Raw genomic sequence first — 15843 nt, 5'->3', positions numbered from 1 at the left:
ATTGAAATGCGTCTTGCTGCGGCCGGGGTCAAAGCACCGACCTCGAACTCAGCCTTAGCAAGGAAATTTTGACATGGCCCCATCGGCTATCCGCACCACCAGCAAAATTCAACAGGGAGTGTTTGAAAAAGGTATACTTCATAAGACTGTCCAATGTAAACCACTTTCAGCTATCAACATCCTGAAGGTACGCACTTTTGTTAACATTGTTTTTTTAACCACCCTGGTCGTATTGTGTTTCCTTCCTTAGAGCACAATTTTGATCACGTGTAAAGCACTGCTTTAATGCCGCAAGAAGGGTATGAATAAGTGCCGTAAGCGCGCGTGCTTTAAGCAGAACAGACCCTCCCGACGTTTCGAAGTGAATGTTGGTGAAATTCAGGCTGCCTTTAGAACAAAATTGTTTTAATGGTACCTATTGAGTAAGGCAGCGTGGTTGGCGGATGGGCGTGGCTGGCACGGTGAATGCTTATTCCCGCTGGAAGGAAGCCCAGAAAAACACTGATCTCGTGCCGTATTTGCCGGTGTGATCTTTTTTCTCAATGCCTGTGCATTCACGTGCTTCTCTTTACCAAAAAGTTTGTTTCAATTCAGGGAAAATGTTAAAGAAATCTGCGTTTGCCGTGCCCGAAATTGATGCAGTTGTTTGGCATGTTGTTTACTATACAAAGAGGAAGATTGTGCTTGTAATCATTCCTGGGTTCTTATTAGCGACGAAAAGTGCGCGCTGTAATAATGAGCATGGCATCGCACGTTGACTCATTTCCCGTAGATGCACAACGTTGGATGCCCCGTAAACATTTGGATGTGAGCTCCACCGAGCACCACCGGTGATACCTAAGCTTGAGAGGCGCGGTCGCAGTACTGAGAAGTTGGTGCGCAGCGAGACATGATTTTTAAGCGTTGCTTTCTAATTTGCCTTATGCGCTACCATCCCGTTCGTCTAGTGCACGACATTGATAAATCTAATAGCTGCCTGCAGTTGCGATATAAGAACGTAACCACAAACCCATAAAGGAGGCAGCTTTTCATTACATTGAGAGCTTCGATAACTCATATATTTCTACCAGAAGTCCCTGAAAAATTCTGACGCGCTTTTTTCAAGTTAGGCAGCAGTTTACACGCAAATGTTCGCTTTCAAATGCATAAAGATGCCATAACGTGTTCACGCGAATCTGTATGATTGTGCTCGTAACAACGAACGCTAAATGGCAACTATTCAATAAGTGAACACTTGTTTTCAATTGTGAAGGAGAGTTTTTCTTGTGTTATTATCACACCAGGATTTACAGCACCTGCGTTCTCCAACGTTCTTTCTCTTCTTTTATTTTAAGCCTGCGGACGGTAATATAGAGTTTTGTTAAAGGTTCGGCACTAGCACACTTTAATACAGCAGTCAACATTCACAGATACACCCAAAATTTATGAGAATGCAAGAATTTCACAGAAAGTCGTTACAGCCGTGCGTAAAGAATCTTCCCCGTGCACCGCTTCCAGGAGACAGTGCGCCGCAGCAAGTTTGCAAGCAGGTAAGTTAATTTAGTGAGCTAAGGTCCCACATAGCATTAACACATAGTTGAACGTAGGTCTCATAGGTATAGCCTGATGGAGGCAAAAGGCGTAGCGCATGAAAGAAACGTAACAAAGATGCATACAGAAGGCACACACAATTGGCGTGGCAGTTATTGATCTTTTCCCGGTGACCGTTTTTCACCGGCTAACAAATGTTCAAACTTATCGCTGAGCGCAGGACGTGCCAGCAACTATCGGAAGTTTCTGGAATGGAATAGATGGTTCTACCCGTTGTGTTCTGTCGCGAATCGCCGAACCATGCGTAGACTCCCTGTGTGCGCGACACAAATTGTGTAGTACTTTCTGGAAGGTACGCCGGCACTAGCGATTACGCTGGAACGTTCCACGTGTCCTGTGTAAAAGCCGATTCACTTGACACAGAATAAGATTTTCGAAGATCGTCGACTTTGCTGACTGCTATCGATGTTCTTAGGTGTTGCTTGTTTTGCTGGGCACAGGTTTAAGAAATAAGGAGTCAATTTTTTTTAACTCGCGGTTTTGTCACAACGTGAATCTTCACTGATACTACAACGCGACATCTGGTGAAAGTGCTTCTGCCTTCAGGTGCCGGACACCCCCGTAAAGCCGCCACCCAAGCCCGAACCCCGAAGAAAGCACTACCGTCAATCCGGACCTTTGATCAAGCCGCACGGTCACACCTGCCCTAGGAGTACGGACTTTTTGCTGGGACGATCAGTAAGATCGTGTACCACTCAACAACCACAGTCGCAGCTCCGGCATTCCCTATTGTGCTGTAACAGCCCAGGGTGCTAGCGAGAATGCGCGGATAATCGTTTGGAGACCCAGAAAGGTGACTGAAAATACACGAAAGAATTGCGACATTCAGCAACTAGCCTCCGCATGGTGTGTTTTTCATTGGTACGTACAAATTCCATTTCAAGCATTTCTAACACTATGGATGCCATGTCTTCTGCTCCCTGAATTGCACTTCAAACATTTGACTCTGTATGCCGTGTCTTATGTTGGTCTAGCGAATGTTCACTTTAGTGAACTTTAAGTTAAGTGAACTATTTCCTTCGGTCTCTTGAAGTTCACTCAAGTGAGAGTTCACTGTATGTGGTATGTGTAGAGAATCGACTGTAATTAATTTGCCAAACATTAGGGTCCGAACTGCCACTTGCTCAAGGGGTGTTCGGAGTTCTGAAGCTCGACGTGCTCATTTCTTATCGACTGTGATTGCTACGCCGTCCTGTGCAGCATAGGCATCGGCGCGGTCTTGCGAAGAATAGCGTATTTTGGTAGAACGTCCGTGTATGTTTTAAGCGTGATTCCTGGACACACACTATTTTTGGCTTCGGTTTAATTAGAGTTGCTTAACTTCATCAAGATTGCGGAGCAGACCTCTGATGTTCTGTTGAAGCATTTGTACATCCATATCAAAGATGCGGGTGCTGTGTGTGTGAGGGAAATAACTATTAGCTTAACAGGCGTCTTTACTGCGGGGTTTGTCTTTTTTGGGATGCTCAAGAGAGTTGCGCCGTTTTTTCGGCATCTGTGACGCCGATGCACTAGACATCATCTCCACCGAGGCCCTCGATGCCCGCTCGCGGTCTACACTCGCTGGTGTTTCGGGCCCTTCTACGCAAGGAGAGGCCCCAGAGGCTGCATGCCCAGACGCCTGCAGGCACTTCTCCGTTGGTGGCGGATCGGTGTTAGCAACGTCCACCTGGGGGGCTGGCGGCAAGCCTGTCGGCCTTCTACATGTGGTATTAGTGGCCGCCAGAGGTCGCTGTGGCATCGCTGCCTGGGAGAATGTTTAGGTATCTGTAAAGGAAAAGCATTGATTCACAGTGGAGGAAAAGAACTAGGAAGCTTACCAGCAAGTTTGCGGCCTGTAGGGTGGTCAACACAGCAACAGAGAACGTCAAGCGGAAAGTCAGAAAGGCTGAAATAATATCGTGGCTGGCGGCAATGGAAGAGAAACCTTCAAGGAATAACTACTTAAGAAGAAAAAAAACGAAATCAGGAAAGAAACAATTTATGGTAACTCAAAGCGAAGCTCATTACTTTTCTAAGCGAGATCTAGATGTCTTAGACACACCTATAAAGCAAGATATAAGAAGGAAAAAGATGCATGTGCTTGCTGCGGTGAAGCTAGGGAAACGATGGAGCATGTTTTATTAGAATGAGAAGACATCCGCCCAGCGGCCGATTTAGGCACTACTGGCCTCCTTGAAGCCCTTGGGTTCAGCGAAAGCAGGGTAAAAGTAAACATGTCCTCAGTAGAGTTTAGTAAGAGGCGATTGGAAGATTGGTGGAAGAAAGGTAGGGAAACGACAGAAAACGGAGACGTACAAAAGCAAAGTTCGCAATAGGTGGTCAGAAAATTTAGTCGTGGGAGTTCATATTGGTTATTTCTTTATTTCTTTATAACCTAGGTAGGACATTCGGCAGTATAATAGCAAGAGCTTGGTGGCGCCACGCACCGCCTCGTTCCAAAGGGGATGCTCATAACATCCATCCATCCACGCACCCATCCATCCATCCATCCATCCATCCATCCATCCATCCATCCATCCATCCTGACATGCCACTAGGGCATAGCTTGTTTCTTGCAATGGAGAAACGTTTCCGTGCCTCACCAGAAAGATGTTCCCTTTGAATTTCAATGCCACAATGTCCTTTTGTGTTTTTTTTCCAGGATGGACAAGATCGGGAGTATGCTGCATGTTCTCCTTGGCAGTTTGCACTGAGGTGCGTTGGCACAGATTTTGGTAGGTCACCTAGGGAGCTCCATTTTGCGCAGTTTAGTCGGCCTCGGCAGCTCTGCGAGCCATGGTCAAATATCTTACAGTGGAAGCATCCGCGACGGTTTAGAATATGTGACCTTACGCAGATTCTTGTGTATCCAGTTTTGATAGATTGAGGAAGTGTACTAGAGGCAAGGGTCAGAATAAGGTGTTTGGTGGAACTTTCTGTGTTTTCACGTCTTAGTTTAATTCTTTTCGGATCAATGACATCCTGGTCCTTCTATCCTTCAAGGAGTTCAGTTTCATTCAGATCCAATGGTCTTTCTCGGATATGGCACCGCAAACAGCGTTTAGAGCACGGTGATTTGTTACTGTCACCAGGATATTCCCGAACGTCACATGTTTGGAGAGTTTTTCTTATTGAAGTTTGTGGTTTATGTTAAGGAGGAGGTTAGCACTTGCCGTCTCGGTTACCTTGTAGTCTGGTCCTATTCTGTCTGTTAAGCACTTCCCCAAGAGAAATGAAGAGAGTTCCTGCAATTTTGTCGCGGTTTTCATTGTAGACCGCATGAAACCTTGGAAAGTTTTGTTTTACATGACACAAGAAAGTGAATGTTTCATTGGTCCGTCCCCTTTTTGATAGAGAAAGATGAGGAAACGGGGAAAGAAGCTGAAGCCATAAAGGTTTACGCTTTTCGGGAGTGATCGCAGGCACCCTCCACGAAGATCAACGAACGGACGCTACAATGCGTCTAAAAGAGAGACCTGCATGCGGAAGCTGCACTTCGGCGCTATAACCCAAAATAATATATCCAAGGTTGGATATATTACACCAGGTTAACCCTTGCCATAGGAAAATTAGGAAAGTTATACGAAATAACCGTGAGACAGGAAAGATGATAAAGAAAAAGTTAAAAGACGTGGTGAGCGGTAGGAAAAGACGACTGCCAATTTCACGATGGCAGTTCAATTTAGGGGTGCCATCCACGTGAAGCGAGGACCAAACAGGTATATTGCCTCCGCTGAGGGGCCTTAGATGTTCAAACATCCGGCATCGGCTCATCCCCCAGGTTTCCCTTTTCCCTGGACACGGCTAGGCTACGCATGGCCACGCGCGGGAGGGTCCAACCCCCGTGTGTTCGCGCACGTGCTGTCGCAACCCATAAAACGCCTGCTGTCGCAGGCGCCCCAGCGGGACTTTGCCATTCGGATCCAAATTTTATGCAATGCCACCTATTTAGATAAGTAACAACACAAGTAGCAACACTCAACCTGGTGGCATTCTGCACAAAACATGTCAGCTGATTACACACCACCAATTATCGCAAAGCGTGCATGATTTTGTAAATAGGCATGCATCCAATGCACATATTTTGTGGATATTGAAGTAATTTAAGAATTTCACTTCAGTATAGGCGTGGCACACACGTAGTGCGTAAGCATTCTTTTCAGTCGCTCACCCCTCTGACGTATCCAAAAGCACATGATTGCATGATGGCACGTTTAGTCGGTTTCCTGCTTTTCGCTGTGTGACACATAATATATATATATATATATATATATATATATATATATATATATATATATATATATATATATATATAGGTGAAGCGGGGAAAACGAAGAAGGCGTTGTTGTTGTTCCCTTGGACGACTGATAAAGTGCGTTTCTTGGCGGTGCTGCTACGCATACTCGTCGATCCCACGTCGTTACACTGGTGGAGGTACGGGGTATTCTTCATGCTTGGCACCCCTTCGCGGAGCCGACGATCGAGCCCGGAATCACCATCGCGCATCGATACACCGGTCCACCGGTGCAGTCGTCGCCTGCTAGGCTTAGCACCCGAGTCCAGTCCCCTGCAAGAAACTTCGAGAAATCGTTTGCCTCCTGCAAATAACATGGCCACCGCAGCTCCATCGCAAGTAACACTACAGAATCCTATGGTCCCGGAGAGCTTTCATGGTGATGCCTTTGAAGACGTCCAAGATTGGCTAGACCAGTTCGAGCGCGTCGCCCAGTATAACCATAAGACCAGCTCGGTGGACAAACTCTCGAGTGTCTATTTCTATTTGAAGGACAATGCTCGTACGTGGTACGTAAACCGGGAGAGGAGCTTTGCCACGTGGGACGACTTCCGCGCACAGCTGCTGGATACCTTTTCAAGCATCGACAGGAGGAAAAACGCGCAGCGTCTCCTTGAAATCCGCGTTCAAAAGCCCAAGGAGAGTGTTACTATGTTCTCGGAAGACATGGTCCGTCTTTTCCGTAGGGCAGACCCAGGCATGCCAGAGGAAAGAAAGCTGCGATATCTCTTGCGAGGAGTGAAGGAGCAACTGTTTGCCGGCCTTGTCTGAAATCCACCGACAACAGTGGCACAGTTCACAAAAGAGGCTGCAGCCATTGAACGGGCCCTGCATCAACGATACCGCCAGCATGACTTGAGCAACTCGGAGGCGAACACTTCCGTACTGGCTGCAAGTAACGACATGTCTCTGCGCGAAGTTGTCCGAGAAGTGGTGCGAGAAGAGCTTCGGCAGCTCGGCTTTGTGGTTGCGCCTACGGAACCGACGCCAGCGTTATCTTTTGTTGCTGATGTAGTCCGGGAGGAAGTCCGGCAAGCTTTTTCAGCGCCAGACTATGGCAACGTTCCGCGGCGCCTCAGTTATGCGGAGGCTGTTCGCCGTCCACTCAACGCAACTTCAACGCCGTTGACATCCATAACTACAACACCACCTACGCCACAAGTAGAACCGACATCGTCACCCTCGTCGACTCTACCGACCCCGCCGATCATGCCAGCACAAACAACGCCGTATTTTCGACATGCGCACGACACTCCTTGGCTCCATGGAGAGTTACCGCCGAACTATCAGCGTCGGAAAACCGATTTGTGGCGCACCGTCGACCGTCGACCAGTGTGCTACCATTGTGGTAAAGCTGGACACGTCTATAGAGTTTGCTGCAAATGAAACTATCCCGCCGCTCAACACCCAAGCTTTCCTGCCAACTATGCTTATTCTCCGTACGACGGTCGACGCGCTTACAACGACGCTCCTGTGAACAGTCAGCCACAAAATACGACGACGCCCCGACCACGTTCTCCTTCTCCATCTCCCGCGTGCTACAATTCGCCGACTCCTCGCAGTTTTGCCGACGTCACTAGGGGCAGATCGCCTAGCCCTCGACGGGGAAACTAGCCGCAGCGACCTCCGGGGGTGAGGTTGCCAATACTCTAACTGCTCCACATCCCCCGTTATCGACGAACGACGACGTGAAGACTACGTTGACGAAAAAGACGCCCAGCACAACGACGAATACGACGGATAGAAGTACGAAAGACGTAACTGACATCATCAGCGCCGAGCTCATCGTTTGCATTGACGGCCACGAAATAGCCGCTCTGGTTGACACTGGCTCCCAATTTTCAATCCTTAGCTTACAGGTCGCTGACAAACTGAGGAAGGTGAAGACACCATGGCACGGACCCAACATAAGAACCGCCGGAGGTCAGTTGATGACACCTGTCGGGAAATGCACGGCCCGACTCTTAATCGCCGATTCAACCTTCGTCGTCACCCTCGTCATCCTTACTGAGTGTTGTAAAGAACTTATATTGGGCATGGATTTCCTACGGGAGTACGGCGCCGTGATTAACATCCGTGACAGAAGCGTCACATTTGCCACGAGTTCGGATAATGTCACCCATGAGAAGCCACAACAACCTCGCTTACGTATTGACGCGGACGACGTCATACTTTTGCCGCGGAGTTGCTCTCTCGTACAGGTGCGCTGTGACAGCCTGCAAAGTGGGACTGGAGTAGCTGAACACATCAGTGCGCTAGCACTGAATTGCGGTGCGTCCATTGCCAGAGCACTTATCAATGTAATCGACGGAAGCGCCGAACTCTTGCTGACAAATCTTAGTAAGGAGCGCCGACACATCGTTAGAGGCACTGCTGTCGCCTATTTCGACGAAGTGACAGAAATACAAGACTGCCACTTAGCGCAGTAGTCGGCCTCTACAATCCACACAGCTGCACCTATTGTAGACGTTAATCCGACGTTAACGGCCGTTGAGCGGAACCGTCTTCTTGAGCTCATCAATCAGTACCAGGGCTGTTTCTCCTCTGTGTCAAGAGTTGGTCAAACGCCACTTACCAAACACCACATCATTACTGATGTCGACGCCAGACCCATCCAACAAAACCCTTATCGCGTGGCCCCAAAGGAACGCGAAGCAATACAAAAACAAGTGAAGACGATGCTGGAAGATGGCGTTATTCGACCATCTAATAGTCCGCGGGCATCACCTGTAGTTTTAGTGAGGAAGGACGGTAGCCTGCGCTTCTGCGTCGACTATCGGAAGCTCAATCAGGTCACCAAGAAGGACGTCTATCCACTGTCACGTATTGATGATTCCTTAGATAGGTTGCGAAACTCGTGCTACTTTTCCTCAATGGACTTGAAAAGCGGTTATTGGCAGATCGAAGTGGATGAGAGAGACCGTGAGAAAACAGCCTTTGTGACGCCTGACGGACTTTATGAATTTCAGGTACTTCCTTTCGGTTTGTGTTCGGCGCCAGCAACATTTCTGCGTCTAATGGACACTGTGCTCTCCGGACTCAAATGGCAAACATGCCTGGTGTACTTGGATGACGTGATTGTCTTTTGCGCAACGTTCGACGAACACTTACGAAGGCTGAAAACTGTTTTTGAAGCGATACGCTGTGCCGGTCTCACTTTGAAGCCTGAGAAGTGCCATTTTCGTTTTCATGAGCTCCAGTTCCTCGGTCACGTCGTCAGTAGCCACGGAGCCCGACCTGATCCGGATAAAATTGCCGATGTCGCTAATTTCGCGATTCCATCAGACAAAAACGCCGTGCGACGTTTTCTGAGACTCTGTGCATATTACCGGCGATTTATTGCGAATTTCTCGCGTATCGCATGGCCGTTAACACAGCTCACCCGAGAAGATATGCCTTTTACTTGGAGCGAAGACCAGCAGCGGACATTCCACGAGCACCCGCAACGCATGCAATCGCCTCCCGTATTAGCACACTTCGATGAGGAAGCCCCGACGATATTGCATACAGACGCTAGTAATGTCGCTCTAGGGGCGGTGCTAGTACAATGGCAGGGCGACAGCGAAAACGTGATTGCTTACGCCAGTAGGACACTATCCCGAGCCGAAGCTAACTACTCCACCACTGAAAAAGAATGCCTCGCAATGGTATGGGCAGTTCTGAAATTTCGTCCGTATTTGTATGGTCGGTCTTTCACCGTCGTTAGTGATCACCATTCCCTCTGCTGGCTCATTAATGTGAAAGATCCTTCCGGTCGGCTCGCACGTTGGAGTCTTCGACTCCAAGAGTTCGACTTTGTTCTTACATACAAGTCGGGAAAACGGCACGCAGACGCCGACTGCCTTTCTCGGTCTCCTGTTGAGCCGGCAGCACAAGACGATGACGACACGGTTTTTCTGGGACTCGTGGATATTGCCGATCTTTCACGCCAGCAACGGGATGACAGTGAATTGCTGCCGCTTATTGATTACCTCGAAGGACGAACCAACAGCGTGCCGAGGCTCTTTGCAAGAGGGGTGGCATCATATTGCTTGCGTCGCAACGTCCTCTACAAGAAGAACTTCTCGCCTACGGCAGCAACTACTTACTTGTTGTTCCATCACCGCTTCGACGTGAAATCTTACACGCCTGCCACAACGAGCCGACTGCTGGGCACTTCGGCTACACTCGCACATTGGCACGGATTCGGCAGAATTACTACTGGCCCAGACTTACTGCGGTCGTTAAACGTTACGTTCAGACATGTCTGGATCGCCAACGTCGTAAACCGCCATCCGTCAAACCAGCCGACTTACTGCACCCTGTTGACGTACCGGCCACACCTCTTGCACAAGTAGGCATGAACTTTCTGGGCCCCTTTCCAACGTCTACTACTGGTAATAGGTGGATAATCGTTGCCACGGATTATCTCACTAGATATGCCGAGACAAGTGCCCTGCAACGGGCAACAGCAGATGAAGCGGCACGATTTTTTCTGGAATCCATCGTTTTAAGGCATGGCGCTCCCGCAGTAGTCGTCACGCACAGAGGTACTGCGTTAATGGCCCAGTTTTTAGATATCGTTGTACGTCTAAGTGGTACCGCCCACCGGAAGACAAGAGCGTATCACCCTCAAACGAACGGACTGACAGAACGACTCATAGGACATTGGCTGATATATGTACGTAAATGTAGAGCATAGGAACTGGGACGAGGTTTTACCTTATGTCACCTTCGCGTACAATACGGCTCGTCAAGAGACCACTCGCAAGACGCCCTTCAGTCTCGTATACGGCCGTGAGGTTACAACAACATTAGACGCAATGCTCCCTCATGAATTTGACGACAACGAGACGGGTGCTGAAGACATAACACACCGAGCAGAGGCAGCTAGGCAGCTTGCGCGTCTGCGAATCCACGAACAACAGGACTGTGACGCCAGACGCTACAATCTTCGGCACAAAGCCGTAACATACAACATCGGCGACAAAGTGTGGGTCTGGACACCTATTCAACAGCGTGGGCTCTCTGAAAAACACCTACGCAAATACTTCGGGCCCTACATAGTTCTCCGACGCATCAGTGACGTCAACTATGAAGTCGTTCCAGACAGCTCGCATTGTTCAAAGCGCCAACGTCATTTACCCGAGGTCGTTCACGTGCTGCGCATGAAGCCGTACTATGAGGACTGCCAAGACTGCGCAGTTCTTTACCGCTGCTTTCCAAGCCTCTATCATCGGGACGATTATCTTTTCTAAAGTGGGAGCAAATGACACAACTACATTTGGCAGAACCATAATTCAGCGGGTATGCGACAGTGGGGACGACGCTGAAGTAGCGCGGGTTTTTAGGTGAAGCGGAGAAAACGAAGCAGACGTTGTTGTTGTTCCCTTGGACGACTGATAAAGTGCGTTTCTTGGCGGTGCTGCTACGCATACTCGTCGATCCCACGCCGTTACAATATATATATATATATATATATATATATAATCCAAAAGCACGTGATTGCATGATGGCACGTTTAGTCGGTTTCCTGCTTTTTGCTGTGTGACACATCGTATATATATATATATATATATATATATATATATATATATATATATATATATATATATATATATATATATACATATATACATAGAAATGAGAGGTGAGCAGGTTAACCGAGGGGCCCGATTTTTAATAGTCATCATTACTGCCTTCAGGTAGCATGTGTCGATTGAGTGAGTGAGTTAGTGAAGGAACTTTATTGCAGGTCCGGCGAGGACGCGAACTCGTCGCGCACCTGGCTAGTCCCACCTCGGGACCGGCAGGTCTAGCCCACCGGCCCGGTCGCGGGCACGCCGGACAGCCAGGATTTGCTTTTCTAGAGCGGGGCTACGCAGAAGCGAGTCTGCTCCTCCTTGATGAACTTGGGGTATGTCGACCCGCACTCCCAGAGCATGTGCGCTAGAGTGGAGGTCTGCCCGCAGGAGGGGCAGGCGTCGTCGCGATACACGTCCGGGTAAGCCTCGTGTGATTGACCGGTGGCCTTCACCAAAAAAGATCACGTTCTTGTGGCGCCTGTGGCAGAAAAGGATGTTCCGCATCCGCCGCCAAGCTTTGTCAGTGGTGGCGCTCGCTAACACTCCCAGGATTCTACTAGGAGCCCTGGGAATGGGGAAACGTGGATGGGGAAACGGTGCCGCGGTAGCTCAACTGATAGAGCATCGCACGCATAATGCGAAGGTTGTTGGATCGTTCCTCACCTGCGGCAAGTTCTTTCTTCATCCACTTTAATTTCCATTAATTTATCGTTTCTTTATATTATTTATTAGGCGCAAGTAATTTCCCCTATGTTGTCCTTGATGTCGGTGTTTGTTGGCTTCTTACAATATGAGTATATATATATATATATATATATAGGCATATCATGAGAAGCCAACAAACACTGATACCAAAGACAACATAGAGGACATTACTTGTTCTTAATAAATGAAAATATAGAACCGATAAATAAATGGTAATTAAAGTGGATGAAAAAACAGCTTGCCGCAGGTGGGAACCGAACCCACAGGCTGGCCCACCCCCCATATTCCCCCAAACTTAGGCTTACCCACCCCTATATCACGTCAAATTTAGGTTGGGCCGCCCCCATATCAGCCTAAAATTCAGCTTGCCTCATTACCATTTCACCCCAAATTTAGGTTGGGCCACTCCCATATCACTACGAAATTCAACTTGTCCCATCCCTGTATCACGCCCAAATTTATGCTGATGCCACTTCCAATTTCATGTTGGCCACCCCAACCCTTTTTATAAAGACATATGTATTCATGTGGGAAATGTGGGCGTTACATGTGGGCGTTACAGACACGATTTTGCACGATTTTGCTACCAAATTGCTGGGGTACTCGCCAAAGAATGCTGCGCATTAAAAGCAACTGCACCGAACGAACGACGCCATATGTTTATCCTAAATACTGACGGCTAGCCAAGCTAGCTTCTCTGTAGAGCGACTTTGGAGACACAGCACGGGACATTTATTCAAATGGTTTTTTACGGCCACACCTATGGATTCATACCACTTGATTGTAGGGAACAGATTAACAGTAGCTATTAATGCACACACTGCACATCTTCTCCTAGTTGGTGCATTTCTTATTTGGATGAATCTTTAGAAATAATTAACGTTCAGGTAGCGACTCAGCTTAGCAGACCCTTTGTTCTGCACGAGTGTTGCATAGGAATGGCACTGGCCACCGTGTGGCATTGTGGCCCAGGTGGACCTGATTCGCTCGGAATATGTGCCATTAAGGGCAGGCGAAAGTCGAAGAAAACGGACCTTCCAGAAACGGACCTTTCTGTCCTTTATGCGGGCGCGGCCAGCGGCTACAATGGCCTCCCGTTAGGAGGTCCCGAAAGTAGCTCCTCAGGATTCAATAAAGTTCGTTGTCTGTCTGTCTGTCTGTCTGTCCAGAAGAACGCAATAAGAATAGCCATTTTGTTCTCCCAGGTTACACGCTACAAAGCACGATTTTTTTTTTTTTTTTTTTGCGTAACACAAAGCTATGCGCAAGCTTTTAGTTATGATGTCCAATGAATAAAATCTTCATAATGCGATGACTTAACAAATGAACACGACACTGCTATGTTTTAGGAAGGAAAAATAGAAAACATAGTATTTCAAGAGAACCACTGGAAAACCAGAACCGAAAGCAAATCATGAGTTTTGTGTTTCTGCCATCTGGTGGGAGACTATAAAACTAAATCCTATGCGCCTTTTGAAAAAAAAACTGCGCCGCTGAATAACCAGAACCGAAAGCAAATGTTGGGTTTTGTGTTTCTGCCATCTAGTGAAAGACTAGCAAACTAGGTGCTATGCGGCTTATAAGAAAGTGCGAAGCGGGAACCGAACCGCGGCCACCGCGGCCACCGCGAAGCGGGACTAAAAATGCGCGCGATTCTACCACTCGGCAACGGCATCCGAGGCTTCGGCAAGTGGTATGCTCATCTTTTTATAGATACCGCGTGAATTTTCATGACGGTTACAAAAAACGCTTTTGGGAACAGTGTTACGCCATGTGTGGAGAGTTGAGATAGGCATCAATCGAAAGCTGGGTCTCCGGACTACATACGCTGCACGGGGTATTACGATAGACTCAGTAGTATCATCACAGGCACCGTTCTCGCCTCGAAAATCGAGTACAAATTTCCGTCGTTTCCTTAGGCTTCCACTGTTAAATCTTTAACCGCTGTGGGAACAAAATTCTTACGTGCCATAGAATGATCAGTGCATTTGGCTCGTGTGGATTGTCTTCCAGAACACGTCTGTCACCTGCCTTTTACGGTAATCGACCTGCAGCTTTTGTTATTCGCGAAAAATCCGCTCGCATGCTGGGGCCGCTTGGGGCGCTAGTTGGTACGTGTCCACTAAAGCTGGATATAGTTGGCCTTTCGCGTGCGATGCTCTACCAATTGAGCTACTGCGGCGCCGTTTCGCCATCCGCTTTCTTGGGTGTTTATGTGTCCTAGTAGAACCCTGGGAGTGTTAGCCAGCGCCACCACTCACAGACCTTGGCTGCGGGCGTGGAACGTCCTTTTTGCGGCAGGTGTCATGAGAACGTGATCATTCTTTTGAGTGAAGGTAACTGGTCAATAAACCCATATATGCTACCTGAAGGCATCAATGTTGCCGGATTCGAGACCCTCGTTATGAAATAAACGAGAAGAAAGGGGATTAACCGAGGGGCCCGATTTTTATTAGTCATATCATGAGAAGCCAACAAACACTGACACCAAGGACAGCAGAGGGGAAATTACTTGCTCTTAATAAATGAAAATAAATAAACGATAAAAGAATAGAATTGACCAGTTGCCTTCACTCAAAAAAAGATCACGTTCTCGTGACGCCTGTGACAAAAAGGACGTTCCACGCACACCACCAAGGTCGGTGAGTGGTGGCGCTGGCTAACACTGCCAGGGTTCTACTAGGACACATAAACACCCAAGAGAGTGGATGAGGAAACGGCGCCGCGGTAGCTCAATTGGTAGAGCATCGCACGCGAAATGCGAACGTGTTGGGTTCGGTTCCCACCTGCGGCAAGCTGTTTTTCATCGACGTTATTTTGCATTAATTTATGGTTTCTTTATTTTAATTTATTAAGAACAAGTAATTTCCCCTATGTTGTCCTTGGTGTCAGTGTTCGTTGGCTTCTCATGATATGACTAATAAAAATCGGGCCCCTCGGTTAACCCCCTTCTTCTCATTTATATATATGTATATATATATAAATATATATATATATGTATATATATATATATATATATATATATATATACATATATAACCGATAATAAAAGGGTTAACTGAGGGGTCCGATCTTTTTAGCAGTCATATCATAAAGCCAACAAATACTGACACTAAGAACAACGTAGGGGACATTATTTGTGCCTAATAAATGAAATAAATAAACGACAAATTAGTGGAAATGAAAGTGGATGAAGAAACAACTTGCCGCAGGAGCGGAATTATTCCATAGTTTCCGCATTTCGTGTGCGATGCTCTACCAATTGAGCTACCACGGCGCCGTTTCCCCGTCCACTTTGTTGGGTATTTGTGTTTCCTAATAGAACCCTGGGAGTGTTAGCCAGTGAATCCACACAGAGATCTTGGCGGCGGACGTGGTACATACTGCCGCAGGCGTCACGAAAACGTGATCTTTTTGGGTGAAGGTAACCGGTCAATAAACCCACAAATGCTACCTGAAGGCATCAGTGTTGCAGGATTCGAGACCCTCGTTATGTAATAAACGAGAAGAAAGAAGATTAACGGAGGTGCCCGGTTTTTTATTAGTCATATCATAAGAAGCCACCAACGCAGACACCAAGGACAACATTGGGGAAATTATTTGTCCTTAATAAATAAGATAAAGAAACGGTGGGAATGTTGTGGGATCGTTCCCCACCTTCGGCAAGTTGTTCTTTCATCCACTTTCATGTCCGTTAATTTATCGTTT

The 15843-nt window shown here is 47.6% G+C and overlaps 1 long non-coding RNA gene across 1 annotated transcript in view; it reads left to right on the top strand.

Moving 5' to 3' along the window:
• The first annotated feature begins 1341 nt into the window (after positions 1-1341).
• The window catches only part of LOC129386834 (uncharacterized), a 77679-nt gene continuing 63177 nt past the window's right edge, over positions 1342-15843 (top strand). The window contains exons 1-2 of the long non-coding RNA XR_011889856.1: positions 1342-1529; positions 2137-2451. This is a non-coding gene — a long non-coding RNA (uncharacterized lncRNA). The remainder of the gene's footprint in view (positions 1530-2136; positions 2452-15843) is intronic.

Source organism: Dermacentor andersoni, chromosome 8, assembly GCF_023375885.2.
Source record: "Dermacentor andersoni chromosome 8, qqDerAnde1_hic_scaffold, whole genome shotgun sequence".
In the NCBI taxonomy this organism is placed as follows: Eukaryota; Metazoa; Arthropoda; class Arachnida; order Ixodida; family Ixodidae; genus Dermacentor; species Dermacentor andersoni.
This window is presented reverse-complemented; position numbering and strand designations above follow the sequence as displayed.